At 38.4% G+C, this 21,100-nt stretch overlaps 1 long non-coding RNA gene across 3 annotated transcripts in view; it reads right to left on the bottom strand.

Moving 5' to 3' along the window:
• LOC116154360 (uncharacterized) overlaps positions 1 to 20,345 on the bottom strand; it is a 676,189-nt gene extending 655,844 nt beyond the window's left edge. For all 3 annotated transcript variants that reach the window (XR_010381289.1, XR_010381288.1, XR_004138228.2), the window contains exon 1: positions 20,157 to 20,345. This is a non-coding gene — a long non-coding RNA (uncharacterized LOC116154360). The remainder of the gene's footprint in view (positions 1 to 20,156) is intronic.
• Between the last annotated feature and the right edge of the window lie 755 nt (positions 20,346 to 21,100).

Genomic DNA, 21,100 nt, shown 5'->3' with positions numbered 1-21,100 from the left:
TCTCTGCTACACCAAACAGTTAATTCCTGGTTTTATCTATATCACACTCAATGCTCCAAACTCCAGATTATCAGAGTAAATCTCAGACATAATACTATTTTATCTGTAAATACTGCAGTATGGACTTCAAAAAAGTTTTACCCAATACCATTATCACCTTAAAAATTCACAGTAACTATTTAATATTGTAAAACATTTGGTTACTTTTCAAATTTCTCCAATTGACTCATTCTTTTAAATGTGTTTTAATTAAAATTCTGATAAAATCTATACATGGGGATTGATCAACAGATCTCATATATCTTTAAATCTAGGTTTCCACTTTTTTTTTTTCCTGCTTGAAACTTATTTGTTAAACAAACCACAGAGTTCTGCATGGTTTAGACCTCGCTGACTGCTTCTCCATAGTGTCATGTCCTATGTTCCCCTGCCCCCTGTATTTCCTGCAAAATAGTAGTCGAATAGGACTTTCTTGCTGTTTCATATACTCCATGTTTACTGCTAAGAAATTCCATCTCTTTGTGCTTGCTTTCCCATTTGCTATAAGAATAGCTCATCCTTCTCAATGCACTTGCTCATTCATTTATGGAGCAACTCATTTATTGAGTATCTGCTGCACACTCACCAGTGCCAAGTGCCCAGTTGCAACAACAACTGTGCCACTGAAGGGAGGTGCTCATAAGCTAGAACTGTGCTTACAAAGAACATAGCGTGTTAATCAAAACTTCCTTTTACAAGTACAAGATAAAACAATTTAATTTTCTAGCAGTGGTGGAATTACCTTAACAAGTACCTTGTCTTAATGCAACCTCACCTTAACCCTATGAGAGAAGTATTATTCTATCCTTAACCTCCTCCTACAGGTAAGGAAACCAGTTTGGAGAGGTTCCACGATTTGCTCAAAGTTGTATCGCAAGTCAGTGGCCGAACAGGCAATTGAACCCGAACTGTCTAGATTCTGTGACCTTATATCTAACCACGAGGTGATAACTGCCCTGCCTGGTCCCTGCTAAGTGTCGGCCCCAGACTCTGAGTGGTAGAAAAACTGAGCAACCCTCTAGCTAACTAATCAGACTTCACAGACTATTGCTTCTCAATTTAACTGTGATGAGTGGTGGTCAACACTGTGTTCATACACAGACCTGGAATAAAGTTTGCATCCATATCATGAGGCATAAGCAGCAGAGGCTTTGTCATCATACCAGACTGGCTGGAATCTTGTAACTCGACAGTATGACTCATTCCACTGCAAGGTTTTTGGCTCCCAGTATGCCTTTTCTGGACTCTATCTCCTCCTCTCCAGAAACGATTTTATTGAAAGCCAGAGCTTTTGATCTGCATAAGCCAAGTATTTGGAATTCAAAAGCTAAGGCCAAAGGAAGCCACGAATACCAGATTCTATCAAGAATGGGTTGAGAGCCAGGTTACTCTGCCCAAAAGGGCCAGGCTGTGCCTAAGGTGTACAGAGCTCCAGGCAAATATTTTTTGCAGTGTCTCTGCCTAAATAAAAATCTTATTCAAAACTGCATTACAAAATTCATGGCCCATGTGAGGTACAGTGATCTATCAATGAAGATTTACAATAAAGGGTAGAAAACAGGGAATTCTGTTATTTGTTTATCGTCTAATCAAATGTTCATAAAGAGTCTGTATCCTGGGTTTAACATGAAAGATTCCCAAATATCAGCCTGTCAGCACCATCCTGACAATTCTCTGAAAAAAATACACCAGCCAGCAGAAGCCTTCCAACCACTAGGCTGCCCTGGGACCAGCCCTGTCATGGGAAAACTTCATAGGCTAAAGTCCCAGTGCTTCTTAATTGAACCCATGTGCCCAGAGAAGGTCCGAGAGTGCCCCAAGGCAGGTAAATGGGGCCAGGACCCAGGACCCCTGTGGTGCCCAATGAGATGGCACTGAGGACCCTAGGCTAGGCCCAGGCTCCAGATGGGGGCATGTAAACTTCAGCAGAAGGTACCCAAAGCATGGTAGGCACAGATCCTGGAGCAGGAGCCCTACTGCCCCCAGCTAAAGACAATACAGACCAAGTGTCAACCAGTCTGGAGTAAGAAAAGGAACAAAAGAGGCTTGATCGGAGAATGAGGTCACTTGGGACCCAAGACTCTGCAGACTGCTATCTTAATTACCCGCTTCACGTAGGATGGTGGTTATGTGGAGGGAAAATCACCTCTGCTTGAAGAAAACCAAAGAAAACCAACTTAGGGTCTTCTCCCAAATTGAAACAGCGGTGACACACACTCAATTGCATCAGCCAAAAGACTTTAAGCAATTACCTAGCTACCCTAAATTCCAATGTCCTCATTTATAAAACGAAGGCTAAAATATCTGCACCCAAGAACTTGTGCAAGGATTTAATGACCTAATATAGGATATATGTCCTGCTTATGCGAGGCACTGAATAAATGCTAAAAGTTATTATACATATTTTCTTGTAATTATTTAATTTTCACAAACTGAGCATTAAGTATAAGAAGCAGCAAAAGACATAGAAAAAAGCAATTTCTCTGATACCCAGGAATTTGTTACTTAGCTAGAGCACAAAAAACTTGTAGACACCGAAAACCGTTAAGAACCACTTAAGTATGCAACTATTGAGAAGGGTTAATAGGGATCCATTAAAGAGACAGAAAAGGCATGAATAAAGATGATTGCACTTAATTGGGAAGGCATCCTAGAGCAAGAGCGCTTTGGGGTCCAACATGTCAGCAAAAGGAAGAACAAGAACAGTAGAAGGAAGGATGAGCCCTTGCGGAGAGGACCTGCAGACTGACCGAGACCAAGGAGCATGGCTTTCCTAATGAAAAATGAGATCCCAACACGATCAACACAGGTTTAGTCATGCTAGCTCCTATTGTAACGACTGTCAGAAGGAAACCCAGAACACATGTCAGCATGCTGAAGGCTGTTTCATATACTGCAGACAAACACAGCAAGGACCTTGTTAACACTGATCTTTCAAAAACAAAGCCCTGCTACCTTTTACGCTTGAGAAGGGAAAGCATGTGAGTGTCCTAACTCAATTAGGACACAGATATATCCATACCAACTTTATAAAAGGTTGGAGCCCCTGGTGAAAATGATGCCAAAACGACCAACACAGGTGTGAATATCAGCTGGATCAGTTGCTTGGCACCTGATGAAGGCTGTGAAGCAATTTCAGGCCATAAAAACGGAGCGATATTTGGGCTCCTTAAATAGAGGACTCGGGCTGTGAAGTAAGGAAGATAATGTTCACTTGGCCAGCAGTTCACTTCCCACACAGCTCACAGAGATGAGGAGGTCTCTGAGCACACAGTAGGAGCTCCAGCAACCCAGCAGGAAGTCCAGCAGCCATTCCTTCCCAAGGGGCAGCCGTCACTGGCTATGCAGGTGCTCTGCACTGTGGTGTGCTGGTGAATGTTCAACAGCCTCTCCTATAGGAGGAGCCTGGATTTGGAGCTTTTTTCAATTTCTTTTGTGTAAAAATTCCCTTCAAGGCCAATTTCAAGCTACTAATATGCTGTCACTGAACACAGAGATGGGTAGAGATGAGCACCGTGGGCTTCCGGGGAACAACTGCCAGTGACTCAACCACTCTGCCTCAGCTTCTCAACTCTACACTCGACAGACTGACTTCTAGCTGCTGCACACTCCTCTCTCCACCCATGCTTTCCTCTTACTACTTCATTTTTGTGAATTTTCTTGCCACTGGCTGCATGTCTCTTTGCCCAAACTCTCTAAGAGAAAAGTCTGATTGATTAGACATTCCCCCACTAGTAGGGAGAGCTTCACACAGTTAGAGTTCTTTGACCAGACTACCTTCACCTCCAACCCAGCCAGCAGTCATTGTGTCAGTGACTGATGCCTGCTACTGTAACCTAGCAGAAGGACGCTGGGGGCCGTCCAGGGTCAGACCCCTCCCCCCGTCCTCTGCTGCAGCTCCTCTCTGAAGGACCAAGATAATAGTCTCTCATGTATATTTCCTGAGTTTTTCAGATGCTAAAAACCACCGCCAAAGGGAAGAAATTAAGTACTTGATGATCGAGAGCACGTGGTCCCCAGATCTTCTGGCAACGAGGGATTGATTGTGTTGACTGTTCTGTTACCTGGATGTCAACCAATCAGAGAACTGTGCATGAGCTGATAACATACCCTGCAGCACCCTCTCCCTTACCTGGCCTTTAAATATGCTTTGCTGAAACCCTTCAGGGAGTTCGGGATGTTCTTGGGCATGAGCACCCCTGTGCTCCTTGCCCTGAAATAAACCTTTCTCTGCTCCAAACTCCAATATTTCAGTGTGTCTGGCCTCACAGTGCATCGGGCACATGAACTTGCCTCTGGTAACACTACCAAGAGGAGGAGTTTGTTCTGGAATGCATGAGGACTTTTTAGAAGGCAGTGGTCTAATATGGCACGCATCTTGAATGGACTATCCAATACCTTACATCATAACCAATTAAGCCCGTGATTTGTGTTTGTGTTGGACCAGTTGCCTTGGCATCATTTGGAAACATCTTCATCCAGACCCCATTTCTGATGGCTTGCCCTGTTTCACACTGAGCAGTGTCACTCCAGAGGTGGAGGCACTGCAGTGAGCTGCCAAGAACTCTGAACAGGAGACTGGAGACCTGGACCTAGGTCCAGCCAAAAATTACTGGGTCTTTTTCTGTGACCTTTGACAATCATTTAAATTTTTTTAATTTAAGTGTCCTTGTTTATAAATGAGAAAATTTCTTTTGCCCTACCAAATCCCAGAGGATGTTTTACTGGAATGAAGATGAAGGGATGAAAGAGAACTGTCCTCATAGCTGGAAATGTTTTTTTTTTAAGCCAAGTTGACCTTTTTTTCTCAAACATGGGGTTTGAGTATGAAATGGGAGCTATTCTAGATGAAGGAGATGGCAACAAGGAGAAAAGGCTAGGGCCAGCTTCCTGTATGCTCTGCCCTATGGAACCCTGCAGGGCCTCAGAACGTTGCTGGGAAATGAGAAGCCTATACAAATGCAAGATATTTGATGTCCAGGATTTTTCTTCCTGTGCCAAATTGGAACCAAAAAAAAGTATTTCTCTACAAAAACATTTGGTGATCCTGAAAATAACAACAACAAAAAAGTATCTCTAGCAAATTTTATTGTAAGAAAAATAAACTGAGAAGTATTTTTTAAAGTAAATGTTGAGGCCACTGGAATCACGATTTTTAATCTCCTACTGGGAGCTAAGTCATGAATGGCTCTTATTTCTCCAAAAATACAGTAAAATATGTGGTATTGTTGCTGCTGAAGGGAGGAATAGAGAAATAAGTTAATATCATCCTACCTTCTATCCTATTATCTTCCCATATTTTTATTTACTGTAACACACACACATAATATGAATTATGAATTAGAATGAGCAGAAAAGCCATATATGTATCATTGGTTGTATTATTGTTGTTATTATTAGCACTATTATTAATGTTATTATATTAACCTCCAAAACCATTTTCTTGTCCTTATGAATGTTTTGAATATAAGTGGGTAGATAATAACAAAGGAAGCTTTAAATATTTAAAAGGCATTTGAGATGCTGGCTTTCTGTACAGCAAAATGTTAATTTCAAATCTTTCTATTCCTATTGAGGGTACAAGTCTAATCAAAGTGAAGGTGGGGGAGGGAGACAGATATAACAATGTTATGGAACCTAACAAACTTAAAAGCTTTTGCACAGCAAAGGAAACCATCAACAAAACAAAAAGACAACCTACAGATTAGGAGAAAATATTTGTAAATGATATGATTGACAAGGGGTTAAATATCCAAAATATACAAACAGCTCACACAACTCAGTATTGAACAAACAAGCAACCCAACCAAAAAATGAGCAGAAGACTTATATAAACATTTTCCAAAGAAGACATGCAGATAGCCACAGGCACATGACAAGATGCCCAACATCACTAATTATTAGGGATATGCAAATCAAAACTACAAACAGGTGTCACCTCACACTGGTCAGAAGGGCTAACATCAAAAAGTCTACAAATAATAAATTCTGGAGAGGGTATGAAAAAAAGGGAACCCTCCTACACTGTTGATGGGAATGTAAATTGGTGGATCCACTATGGAAAATAGTGTGGCGATTCCTTGAAAAACTAAAAACAGCTACCATATGATCCAGCAATCCCACTCCTGGGTATGTATCCGGAAAAGACAAAAACTCTAACTCAAAAAGACACATCACAATGTTCATAGCAGCACTATTTACAATAGCCAAGACATGGAAATAACCCAAATGCCCATCAACAGACGACTGGCTTAAGAAGATGTGGTATATATACACAATGGAATATTACTCAGCTATAAAAAAGAATAAAATTTTACCATTTGCAGCAATATGGATAGACCCAGAGAGTATTACGCTTAGTAAAATAAGTCAGGCAGAGAAAGACAAATACGTATGATATCACTTATATGTGGAATCTAAAAAATAATACAAATGAATTAGATTAAAAAAAGAAAACAGACTCACAGACATAGACAACAAACATGGTTACCAAAGGGGAAAAGGAGGTGGGGAGGGACAAATTAGGAGCATAGGATTAATAGATACAAACTACTATATATAAAATAGATGAGCAACAAGGATTTCCTGTATAGCACAGGGAATCATATTCAATATCTTGCAATAACCCAAACAGAATATAATCTGAAAAAAAAACTGAATCACTATGCTGTACACCTGAAACTAATGCAGTATTATAAATCAACTATATTTCAATTCTAAAAAGAGTAAGAGAGAGAGAGTGAAAACATCTCCCTAAATAAAGTTTAGCTGCTGTCTGTCATCATTGTCACTACAGAGTCAGAAGCAAGTTTGACCAGGGACTCTGGGGAAGGCATGCAGATGGGACACAGGGGAAGCTGTGATGGTGGGGAAGAAAGAGCATTTGGAGTCAGAGGATTCTGCTTCCCACCAGTCATGTGATTGTGGACCATCTATTTCAGTTTTCTGAAACTCCATTTTCTGACCTAAGCATGGGGATTAAAGTGTGGAGATTCAAGGATACGCTGAATATAAAAGCCATGAGTACAGAGCTTAGTTTATAGTATGAACTTAATCAGTGTTAATTTCCTTCCAGTTTGCCCCTCTTAGAAAAACGGGAGGCTTTCTCACCTACAAAGAAGTAAAACAAGGGTCAGCATATACAGCCACCAGGCTAAATGAGCCTGCCACCTGTTTTTATAAACAAAGTTTCACTGGAACACACACAAAAATATGTACGTACAACAATGTGAAAAACAATAATAATGAAAGTGCTTTCATGCTATAGCCATTTATAGTCACTTTAAATTGGATGGCAGTGGATCAACAATGTTCTGTTATCAACAACTTCTACAGTCAAAGGTGGAGGCCATCATTAAGGTGATCATCTGTCCGCCTATGTCAGACAGTCATTGCATCAGTCAGGGTCCCAATAGGAAATGGAGTTATTACAAAAAAATTCCAGGAAGGATTGTTTATGAAAATACTCATTACAAAATTAGTATAGTGGGTAAGGTGTGAGAGGACTGCTGAGGATAACGCAGCACTAGCAGCGCGAGAGCTGTCACCACACCTGGGCCTGAAGGGATGGGGGAGAATGAGACTGCAGGTGCCCAGAAGGGGAAGAATTGCACAGACCAGTGCTGTTCAATAGAAATAAAATGAGACCCACAAAAGTAATTCAATTTTTTTCTAGTAGCCACATTTAAAAAAATCAGACAAGTGAAATAAATTTCAATAATACATTTTATTTAATCCAATGTGGCATTTAAACATTTAATCAATAGAAAAATTATTAACTTCATATTTTACAGTCTTTTTTTTTCACAAGTCTTCAAAATCCAGTGTGTATTTTACATCTGCCACACTTGGACTTGCCACATTTCAAGCCCTCAATAATCTTAAGTGGTTAGTGGCTTTTGTACTGAACAACACAGGGATGGAGAAAAGACTGCCTTGATCTCCTGCTGGGCTAGGGCTGGGAGAAGGAGGGACACTGGCCAAACCAAACCAGAAGCGGACAAGCTCATTGATACAGTCCGTACAGGTTAGCAAGCCTGAACGTAATAACTTGTCATCCTTAGCCATCACGTTGACTGATAGCTGTTCCCAAGATCAGAAATGCAGAGGCATGGAAGTAGAGAGGTTTGTTAATTGCCAAATCAAGTATTATACTAATGTTATCTTATCCTAATTGTACCTATCTGTCTGACAAGCATTCCTGAAAGTGCTAAGAATGAAGGGATAAGGGTAAGAATATGCGAACCAGGCAATATTCCATGAAACTAATCACTTGGGATCTTTTGGGCAAGAATATGCTGATACCGGAATTCACTCAACATATTAAGCATCCTTCATGGATGGAGCAGGCATTGTGCTGAGTTAATGACACTCTTCAACATTAAACAAAAAGAAAAACACTTTAGCCTACTAAAATATGTTGCCTAAATAGAGACGTAAAAGGAAGGTGAAAATCCAAGAAGGTTGTTTCCTAAGCAAAGTTCTTATTTCCTTTTATTAAGTCAGATAAGTGCTGTGATTATATGAAATATTTATTAGCCTAATTCACACACAAAAAAAGCTACCACTATAACACCAAAAGATAGTACATAGGTATATGGAAAGAGTGGACTCAGATTCAAAATATCTGAATCTCTTCTACTAATAATAGATTATGTAACATTGAATGTTACAGTGTCTCTGAGTCTCAGTTTCCTCATCCATAAATTGAAAGTACAGGAATACACAGTCCCATATATATTATGTATCCAATACTTTCACTTATTCAGCAACTTAATAAGCATCTACTGTCAGACACTGTACTAGGTACTAGGTATGCTCAGATGAGCAAGATGTGATCCTTGTCCTGAGTTTAGCAGAAAATACAGACACATTAACCTAAGTCTGCTTATAAGCATAGGTCACCTGCTGAACATTCTTACTAATTTTATTAGTCTGTCTATAGAGTACCTTGAATTTTTTCTATTTATTCTCAGCTTTATATTTTTCTTTTTAATCCTTATACTTCTAATTTCTTTGTCTTATCTTACTTCATTGTCTAAGATCTCCAGTATAAGCTAAGTAAAAGTAACTATAGAATTCTTTGTCTTGATCTAGACAGAAATCATTCTAAAATCTCACTATTAACCTTGCTGTAGGTATTTGATATATATGCTTTAGCAGGTTAAGGTAGTTCCTTTTGTTTCTAGTTTGCCAAAACTTTTTGCCAAAAATGAATTCTGAATTTTGCCAAATGTTATTTCTGTGGCTATTGTCAAGAACTGTGAAGGGTATGAGATTTTACCTTATCTGCAAGTTATCAAGTTAGCTTGCCACAATTTCATAGATGCAGGCAGAAGTTGTGAGCCTCTAGGGTCAGAATCGAAAGACTTTTCTACCCATGGCACAGCAAGCAGCATGAATATCAGCATATTTGCGTCAGGTCCTTTTGGTCCCAAATCTCACGGGAAAAACACAAGTGGACCCAGGTAAATACCTGCACAGGCAGCAGGCTGAATTACAAGGGAGGAACCCTGAACTTAAGGAACACAAATCTTAACATGCCTGCCCACTGCTCTGGAGGGAGAATTATATTTATAATACTGGAAATGCCTGCTCTTTGCTCCAGAGAGAGACACCATCTCCATTCTCCAAGGCTGTTCACTTTACAAACATGCTTAAAAGATAGTCTCAAACAACAGCCAATCAGTGTCTGCAAGATATGCAGAAACATGAGAATTGTATTCCAATAATTTTTCTAATGTGATGCATAATAACATCAATACATTTTCTAGAGTTGAAAAATCTTGCATTCCTTGGATAAATTCTACTTCATCATGGTGCAATTTATATACATTTCTGGATTGTGATTTTTTTCTAATTTGTGTGTGTGTTTTGAATCTCTGATTAAAAAAGAATTGTATCTACAATTTACATTTATTTTATTGTCCTTGTTCAGTTTTGGTATCAAAGATACACTAGCCTTTTAAAAATGAGTTAAGTTTTTCTCTTCCTCTAGTCACTGAATAGGTATATATATATAAAAAAAAAAAAAACTTCTGTTATTTGAAGACTAGAATGAAAATTAGCCCAGAAAACCATCCGGACTTTGTGTCTTTAGGGGAAAGGAAACTGGATTATTAATTCTATTTCCTTAGTAGTTATCAATTTAATTCTCCTTATGTTGATTTTGGTCATTTTTTTCTTAAAAGGTATCCATTTCCTTTAATGTTTTAAACATATATGCATAAAGGTATTCATAGTATTCATTTATGATTCTTTAAATCTTTATACTCTATTTGTACTTATATAGTCTCTTTAATATAACCACATACCATCTATATATTTCTTAAATAATCTCTCTCAAAAAATCCCAAATGTTTCTTTGTGATTTTTCTCTTTTTTCATGATCAGTCTTGCTAGGAGTTTGTTATAGAATTATTTCAAACAACTAGTTTTGAATTATGTTGATCTTCTCTATGTTTGAGGTTTTTTTACTTCACTATTTTTCTTACTTCTTTGTATAGTTTTTAGTGTTCATTTATTTTGTTTTTATTTTTCTAGTTTCTGGAATGGAACAGAAATCATTCATTTTCAGAATTTCTTCTTTTTAACAAAGTTACCTCTAAATACTTCTTTAGCTGTGTCCCACAAGTTTTTATATACAACAGTTTTACTTTTGTACAACTTTGTGCTGTTTTTTTCTTTAACCCACAAATTATTTAAGATCATTATTAGAGATGATACAGCTACATAGAGAGGTACATATGGTACCTACAGAGAGTTAGAGATAGAGATATAGAGAGATTATTAATTTTATTTCTTTTATTTTACTTTGCAATGCTTCCATAACCTTAATTGCTTTTATATTCTTGATCCATCAGTTTCATTATGACTGAGGATTTATTGGTTATTCCCTTTAGTTCTTGATTTATATAATTTGACAGTATTTTGTTATATACAAACATATATAGATAGTTTTGTGACATCATGGTAGATTATTTTTAAGATTATTTGGTAGTGTTTCTCTTTACATGTATACATACATAAAACTATATAAATACATTTTTTCCTACTTTAAACTACATTTCTTCTGAGGATCTTTGCTTTCTTTAATTTATTTGCACATTCCCTGCAATTTCATCCCTGCAACTTCAACCTTTCATCATCATTTTGGTTTTGCTATTTCTCTTGGATGCAGGATAAAGCTGATTGAGTTTGATAACCAATCTGATAATTCAACTTCCAAAAAATGAGTTTAATAAATGTACATGTATTATAATTATGGCGTTACTAGTATATTTGGACTTACTTCCACTATCTGATTTTTTTTTCTTTTTGCTTTCTTTTTATCATATTGTTTCATGGTCTCTTCTTCACCAACTTGCTTCCTGTTGGATCAGTTATTTTCATACCTGTATTTTTTCCTTCTGTTCATTTAAAAGCTATACTTGCATTGCTATTATTTTGAGGATTCACTTTAGGATATTAAGATTCAAACTTATCTAAAAATTTTCTAACACGATCTTGAATTATGTAGACATACATGTTAAAACAGTGAGTACAGAACAGTGGGAACCCTTGAACAGCTCCGTGTCTTATTTTTAAGTAGAGCTTCACTTTTAACTTTTTTAAACAAAGAAAGAATTTTTTGCAACCAACAGTTAAATCTTTCAACATACTTCATTAATTCCTGTGTCCATTCTCATTTCCCATGATCCACATCTTTCTTCTGTTTTCATTCTTTTCTTGCCAAAGAAAAATTATTTTAGTGGATGTGAATGAGAAATTCTCTTATTCACTGTGTCTCAAATTCTCTTTGTTTGCCTTCTCTTCTGCATGATTTTTGTGTACACAAGTATAAGTTTATTTAGATCTTCTCTCAGCACTTCTAAGACATCATCCCATTCTCTCTGGCATTAATTGTCATAGCATAAAAGGTTGCTGCTTGTCTGATTGTTAATTTGCAGTTTATTTGTTTATTTCCCCTGATAATGTTTAAGGTCTTCCTTCATTCTAAATGACCAAGTTCCATTATATGTCTAAAAGTCAATTTATTTTGATTTATACAATTTTATTTTCAGAGTAGTTGAGTGATCATCTTCAATTCTAAAAATTTTATCACCAGTTATCTTTTACATACTGATTCTCTAACATTCCATCATTCTCTCTTTTTTTCTTGAAACTTATATTAGATACATATTGAAGCTTCTCAACTAATCTTCCATGTTTCTTAACTGTTGTTCCATGTTTGTTCTTTGCACTAAACGATGAATGAGCACTTCAGTTCTGTATAGCTTCAAATTTACTGTTCTCTTCTGGGCTCTGTCCCTTCTAGAGTCTGTGAAATATACTGCATTTTGATTTCATGGACTACATTTTTATTTTCAAGACACTGGATTGGATCAACCAGTATGTCATTTTACTCCTCTCTGGTTTTGTTTCACACGGTTCTGTTCTTTTAACAGTCATTTCAAAGTCTTTCATAGGCTTCTCTAAAATTCATCAGAACATGAGTTTAGGTGTTCTGATCATTTGTTCATTTGTTTTCTGCTCATTTTTATTTGGGCTATCTTCCTTAGCATCAGATTTTTTTCTCACGGGAATTTTCGCTCATAGGGTAATTTCTAGTAGAAGATCTTTTTAATTTTATTCCCCTTTCTTCCTTCCACAGCTTATTCCTTCATGTCTAGTGTACTGAATTGCAGAGACCTCCTCCCAGCCAATACAGAGCTGGTTCTTCTGTGTGATGGTAATAAATACACAGAGCATTTCCTTCAGAATACCTTTCATGAGGTCCAACTCTACACGAGGTGCCACTTTAATGCCTTCCTCGTGGACACCATAATACAATTGCTATTTACTCTTGATTTCTCCCCCAGAAAGACTGTGTACTCTGTGAGGGCAAGGACCCTGGCCATCTGGTTCACTGCTACATAATCTAGCACCAAGAGCAATGCCTGAAATAAACTAACACTTATTAAATAGTTGTTGAATGTCTGAATCACTAAGTAATGTGTCTGGTGGCTCTGCCATTGTACCATTTTCTCAGGACCCATGTGGTTAATTTTGGATCTCTAAGCATCTGACTTTCCTAGATGGCAGATGCTTCCTTCTGAATAGTGATTTGGTAAGCACTTGGCTTCCGGTCCAATCATTACTTCTTTCTTTCAGAGTTATTTTCTGGGCGGATCTGATGGGCCAGCAGCTATGAAACCTGGCAGGACAAGAGGATAATATCTCCTACTCTGCATTCTGTTCCGTTGGTGTAATTACTATAAAGATTGTAGATTAAACCTGTTCCTAGTTATTACAATTCACTCTTTGAAACCCAAAGATGAGGGGTTTCATTCTACACAAAGATCTTTTTCATTTCTTTCTGAACAGAAAGCAACTAAAATTAGCTCCAAGTCATTACTGGGCTGTCAAGATGGAAGTGCCTTCTGCATATTCAATTCCTGTCAATACTACCTGACAACTCTAGAATCATTTAAGCCTTCTCACGAGTGGCTGTTGGGAAGCACATCTTTTCATTGTACCTCTACAGCTCACTGAAGATCATACTGAGACAGCTGTAACAACATGGGACACTGTCTTGTGATGTTTACAAACTATTCTAATTTTATTTACATATATCGTTCTGTTTTCAAGACCTCTGGTAATTATTATAAGGACAAATAAATATACAGATGTTTCCTGTCTACCCATAAGAAAGTTATTTTTATTTTGGTTTTATTTTCTGTTAGGTTTAGTAGTAATTTTTATCCCAAATTTATGCTAAGATTATTTTTTAAAGGAAGTTTAATTTTTATCAAACATGCTTCTTTAAATGAAGATGACAGTCATCACTTAAATTTTTAAAAATCCTTTAGAATAGATACAGAAACACTATGTACTAATGGGCCCTAAAATCTGTATGCCTCTAAGATAACACTGAAAAAAATTCACCCTGTTCATGCTTTTCTTTATACAATGGGGAAAATATAATTTTTTGTCTCTGAGGTATTTGATTATTTTCCTAAAGTATCATATTTCTGGTCTCTTAATTATGCACAGAAAGGTCAGAGCAACGATATCATCCATATAGCACAGCCATCTTTACAGTATATCCTTCACTGCACGTAGACGCCAGGTTAGTATATAATTTACGTTCTCAAACCTTAATATATATACATTCTGTGGTTCCAATTTCAATTTGCAGTTTTTTGGTTTTTTTTTTTTACTGGTTGTACTTATTTTTGTGATAAAATCCAGGCATGGTCCTTACTGATTAGATACAGATTAGACTGATGAAAAAAACTATAATCAGAAAAAGAAGGTAAATACACTTATTAATTTCTCTCAGAAGCTGCTCCTTTATGCAGCTGCACACAGAGGGTCAGTAAAGTTCACATAGTCAGTAAAATCATATTTAAAAAATTATGAAAACATGAATGTTTACTGCAACCATGAAACACTCAAAATTCTCTGAAGTTATAAATTTAGGTCTGAAGACTATCAGAAATAAAGTATATTTAAGTAAAGTATATTATTAATTAAAGTATATTTAATGTTTAAATGTTGAAAATACAGAAAAAGGAAGAGTCCAATATGAAAAAAAAGTACACTCATATCTCATAACATTATCCAACCACCTAGGTGACAACAGATAGACTACAAACTATGTGAAGAATTTGAATGTCAATTCTTCAATTCCTAAGTGTGATTCTATGATGATAAACACATCATTTCCACTTAAAGTAATTCACTTCTGCACAAATTACTGAATGCCTACTACGTGCAGAGTGAAAATACACTATTCTTTGCCTCAGGGAATTCACAGAGTAATGGAAAATAAAGACAAATTCCAATGGTAGATATATTTTTAAGAATAAATCCTTGCTTCGGCACATTAATAAAAGAGGCATGTGCTTCTATAATTTATAATTATAAACAAGTGATCTTCTTATATTAATAAATAAAAACCTCCATTCCAATTAGGCACTAATGTGAAACAGTCACTCACCTCCCATCTGCCATCTCATTTAGTAATGCGTACAGGAAGAGAGCAATTAACTGCTGAGTGCCACAAACTAGATATTCTGTTTTGTAAAAGAAGTGTTGTGTAATGTTATAAAACATTTTGGTGAGAATAAATGAGCAGGTTATGAGCCTTGGTTTATTCCACATTAATATAAAAATTTACTGGCTTGATAACTAATGAATTACAGAAAATCTTGTGTCTGTTTTTTCCCCATCCCAAGCAGGTCTCCTAAATTATGTCTACCATGTTTAAAAAATTTAAATAATGAATCATCACCCAAAAAAGCCCACGTAGGAGAGTAACATTAATGACTACCATGATTCTTTTATGCAGGCGACATTCACTGACACCTTCAAGAGCAGAATGGATGTGTGCCACAGTCTTCCCTTAAAGAAGTCTGTACCAGATACCAGATATCAGGAAAGAAGAATGGAGGAGGCAGCATCAGTGTTTGCCCAGATGCCCACTGCCATGCCAGCAGAAAGTAGAACAGACCTTGCAGCATGGCTGTTTCTGCCATCAGGGTAACTCACAGCAACTACCCTGCCCTCTTCATAGACAAACTCCCTCACAGACTCTCTAGCTCCTTGGAGATGGCTTGATGTACTTTGTGTGGTGTATATAATACCCCTGGCACAAACTGCCTTCATCTTGCATCTAAAGGTTAAAAGAGCCTCCCCCCACCAAGTATAATCCCACCACAGTATCCGTAATCTCAGGTACACGTCAACAAGAGAGCCACCTAATGTCAAGTTTAGCTACTACTTCCTAAGATACATTTGCCCTGTCACTTCAAAAGCTGCCTGCCAGTCAGAAGCTTACGCCTCTAGGTGATACCCGTTATCCTCTAGGGCTCTTGGGGAATTATCCACACCTATTTGTTTTCATTCTGTAACCTACAGACTAAATGATCACCTAACCGTCATCACAACAGTGACTATACAATTATGAAAGAACACAAAGAACACCAGTGAGCTGGCCACAGCAATTTCTAATAAAAATGGAAAAAGGAAATGGGCAGGAGTGAGGAGGTGGTAATTTTTTAATTTCCAAATACCAATGCAGTGAAAAAGGGAAAGAATCTCAAGGGGCAAGGAAGCTACCTATTTCACTCTGCAACTGAACACAAGGCTGGGGCTGGAACTTAGGTTTTTCTCTTCTGCAACGTGTTCTATGTTCCTCCTGCCTTCTCCCAGCACCTAAAAGGACGCGGTCTGCCAGGTTAAGCCAACCTTCCTTCCCACTAGAACTGAGCCCTTGGTGGCTCATTTAAGATTGCAGAACTTTTTTGATTTTTGCAAAAAGCAGGAAGCGCTGTTTCTCCTTGGTAAGATTAAGTAAACTGGCCGACAACACAGTCCTTATCTCTGTGTAGTTCCCTAATGGCACAAGAAGCTCCCAAATATCCAGACAGCTATCTCAGATTCAAGTTTAGTGGGATCCTTGTAAAATTCTGATGGGGCTGACAGTTTATACTGTGATGCCCAAGAAGAGAAGCTTCCCAACCTCTGGTCTAGCTTCATACAACTGAGACAGGAATGACATGTCCATTTGCAAACAAGTCCTGCCAATGGCACCTCTTCACTCTCTCTCTCAGATCCATTCCCTCCTCCCACCTCCACTGTCTCAGCTCTGATTCAGGCCGTCATCACTTCTCACCAGGTTACCTATGACAGCCCCAGCACTCTCACGCACGCCTCCAAGTCTTCACTCACAGAGCTCCCACTGCCTTACATGCCCTTGTGACCTGGATGCCCCAAACTACTGTCTTTATCCTTCAGCACTCAAATCAAGTGTCAGTCTCTCCAGGAAGCATGCCCCAACCTTTCAGTCTGGATTTGATACTTCTCTGGGCTTTCAAAGCATTCTAGGCATATTTTTTGCCAAACATTTATCACACGTAATGGTCATTTTCTTTTGACTTATATATCGCCCCACTAAGACTGAAAATTCCTTGAAGCTTTGGGTGTACCTTATTCATGTTTGAATGTCCCTGCCTGGCATAGTATTTGGGTATATCAGTTGTTCCATTAATTGACAAATAAATATAAGAATGAATATAAGCATGATTTGTCATTTCCAAACCCACTGTTACATTCGATTCTCACCTTAGTTCCATGAAATTACATGTACAGATACCAGAATCCCTATTAGGCTGATAAGAAAATAGAAAAGGATTCTTCCACAAGATTATACCAAGGTACAGTTAATCAAGGATCGAAGTTTCAAATCCAGGTCCCACTGGCTTCAAATGCAGTCCCTGAAATGTCAATAGGCAAAGATGCCTTAGCACCTCATGGCACAGAAATCTAGCAACCTCATGGACCAAATTACCTGCAACTCCGCACTCTATGAAGTACTTGGCCATTAACCTCAACGTACCTGAATTAGTCTGAATTTTTTCTCCACTTATCCCTAGTCAGCACTATGTTGATTCTCTCTGTATACTGAGGTTAACTCAGATGGTTACAGCACAGTACCAAGGAGAGCAGGATTATAAGGTTAGGACGTGTCTATGAAGCTAGGTTGGATTAATTTGTCCAATACTGCACACACCTTAACTCCCACCAACTTCCTAGCAAAGTATCCTTGACGAACAGAGACTGGTAGAGATAATGTGAATTGATCCTGGCAGATCCAGAAATTTGTTCACTGAACCGTGCATTCTAAAGCAAATAAGAAAGTGAAGCAATTCTAGAAGCCAATTACTCTGTGTTTCCAGGAGTGTCTTACCAAGCAAAAAAGAGACAGTGAGAAAGAGAATTTCCTCCAGATTTTGAAAATATTTACCTATTGGACTTCTAACATCTGTTCATTACTGTTGCAAAGAAAATTAGTATCACCATGCTTTTAAGTCCTCAGTATCACCTATCCACAACACTTCTTTCTCTCTCTCTGCTTAAGTTTTATGTAAACTGGTGGGGGTCTACACACTGCATTTACTGACTGATTCAAAGAAAATTCTAGGACATTTCCCAAACAAAAGCTATAGTAACAATAGCTCCTATTCATAAGGCATCTACTCCGCACCAGGCACTGTGATGGGGGCTGAATACATGTTGACTTACTTACAAATTCAAAAATTACGTGAAGAAGTATTATTTGTCTGCTTTTACAGATGGGACAACTGATGTGCTGAGAGGTTATGGGACTTTCCCAATGTTGCAAGTCTGCTAAATAAAAGAACCTAGACTTCAAATCGGTGTATCTGATTCCAAACACCTTCCTTGGTGCTCTCGCATCACTACAGCACGTAGTAAACATTCAATCAACATTTCTGTGTAAATGAACCAGCTGTGAACCTGTTTTTACCTTAAGGTGTTGAGCCTATTCATGAAAATGACGCTTACTGACACACACGCTGCGCCACATCGACTGCCTAGGACACTCTGTCAGAGAACATAGTTCAGGCTTTCATCACTTTCACCTCAGGGACCAGTACAACCCTGAATGCTTAATCATGCTACTAGTTTTATACCTAATCAGTCTTTTTCATTAAAATCCAGTGAGGCAGACAACTGGGATAATTACTGCAGAATCGTCTTAATTAAAAATTTTAGCTTCTAATGAAGAGTCATTGTTTATCTCATCAGGAAACAGGATTCATGACAGGGCTGCCCTGTTCATTAATGTTTTTAGCCTTTTTTGAGGCTGGACATAGCACATGATCCTCCTACCCACGTGAGCATTTGTGTTTACACATGCACATATGCCTGAGTTTGTTGAACAATGTTTTCGTTGTATCAGAGGAAAAAATTTAAAAAGCATGAAACCCAATGGAAACTCTCTCAGTGACACCCTTGACCCAGTATTTATGTCTCAGCTAATTGCAAAATGTTCAAAAGTGAATTATTTATACTTCAGTGGCTAGTTGAATACATAATTACATTCACAACTGAACGAAAGTTGTCTTAAAACTTTTTCTCACAAGTTACGAATTTAAACAAAGATTGCTGAATATCCACTCAAGTCTAGGCAGCATAAAGAAATAATTATTCTTTCCCTAGACTCCCATTTCTGGAAAATTCCTTTTCACCAGGAGATTCATGCATATACGGCTTTAGAAATAAGTCACAGCCTCCTTGGAATATAGGAAACTCGGTGCACCCAGATGTTACATATAGCCATGAAACATCATCCCTTGGGAATCCCAGCTTCATTACTCTCTGCAGCCTCCAAGTGTGCATGTGTTGTGTAATTCATAACCAAACACGGCCAAATGCTTTAAGTCACAATCCTTCACCTTAGCAGTAAGAGACCATTCTTTAAATCTCACAATGATAATTCACAAATCCATTGCTCTACTAAACTTGGATCAAATTAATTATTGGAATTGGCTTCAGAATAATTTCAATGTTATGCATATAATCACACTGAAAAGTTCTTACATGACAATATTTGGCTTCTGTCAGCTGTGACAATGACCAGTGTGGCCCCTCACAAAATCTAAGTTGATGACAGGCAGTTTAAATATTTTAAACTGAGGTGGAAAAACCTCATTCAAATTTTCCATGCTAGCAGTTAGCTGGGGAGGGGAAGGGGAGGTAGAGGCAACAAATAAAGTTCAATTCATCATCTGCAACAGAGATTTTAAAATTGTCCTCTGAAGAGAGAAGATGCAGGAATTTGGGGAGGTGACACCTGCCCCCACCAAACACAAAGTGCTTTCTTTTGTTCCCTACAATCCCCATTGCCCTCCCACCCCAAGAGCAGCGGACAGAAGCTGTAGCTTTCTAATGAATAAGCAAATACTTGTTCTGCACTTACTCTTGGACCATATGGGCAAAGGACGATCTTTAAATGTTCAGCATCTTCCTAAAGGACTTCAAAAAGCATTTTAAACCGGAGAGGGGACCAAGGTCGAGGGATGAACATTAAACCTTCCCTTGAAAAAGTCTTGAAAGTACTTACTGCTGTCAGTATGAAAACACGATAGAGACAGAAGAAACTTACAGTCTAGGGTGAAGTGCTTTTACCCCAAAGTCACGAAACACCCTGAGTATATCAGGCTTCCCTTCTCTGAAGCATCATTCCTAAGACATGAAACAAACAACAAAAAAGCACCAGTTTAAATAGCATACCAGCCTGACTTCCAAATGAAAATTCAGACTCTTACACAAATTCAAAGGTGCATTTTCTTCTGGAAACACACAGTTCCAGATGTCTTCCCTCCCAGAAAACAGCAAACTCTGCTTAGCGTCCATTCTGCCGGTGTAGACAATGGCTACTTTAAACCCTGTCTGTGGCACCGCGGCCCACTGTTACTACAGCCGCTGCCTCCCCTGAGCCTACACCATATACTGGTGCTGAAAGAATCCATTCAGATCAATTACTGACTAGCAGCCAATGAGCTGAGAAGGAGAGCATCATTATTACACAAAATGGTCAGTGCAGGGTGCTGTAAAATAAAAATATAACCAAGGGACGCTTCACAGACGTAGCACATTTTGTGGCAAAGGAGCTGACGCATGATGTGTCTCCAGAGGCCATGCACGCTTCTCTGCTTCTCTCCTGAGCTGACTATGACATGCAGGGCAGTGTTATGCTGCTGGAAGTGTCCGGCCACCTGGGTTAATTAGCTTATAAATTCTTTTGGCAACAGAATACCGATGGCTTGATAAACAGATTATTAGAATAAAGGAGGACAAGGGGCATAAGTGATACAGATCCTCAGGTGGGTGTTGATGCTTCCTCTGCCTAACTCAGCTGCTCTGGAAGGACAGCAACAGCTGTCATCACAGCCACCACCTCCTGAGTACTTATGCCTACACGCTGTGCTGGTTAACGCTATGCATCAACTTGACTGGATCACGGGGTGCCCAGATATTGGACTAAATTTTACTTCTGGGTATGTCTGTGAGGGTGTTTCGAGATAAAAGTAGCATTTGAACCAGCGGACTCAGCAAAGCAGATGGGCTACCCCAGCGTGCACGGGCATCATCAATCCATGGAGGACTTGAACAGAAAACAAAGGCAGAAGGGAGAATTCAGCCCTTTCTGCCTGACTGACTGAGCTGGAACACCGTCTTCTGCCCTGGGGACTCCTGGTTCTTGGGCCTT

Source organism: Camelus dromedarius, chromosome 6 (assembly GCF_036321535.1).
Source record: "Camelus dromedarius isolate mCamDro1 chromosome 6, mCamDro1.pat, whole genome shotgun sequence".
Taxonomy (NCBI): Eukaryota; Metazoa; Chordata; class Mammalia; order Artiodactyla; family Camelidae; genus Camelus; species Camelus dromedarius.
This window is presented reverse-complemented; position numbering and strand designations above follow the sequence as displayed.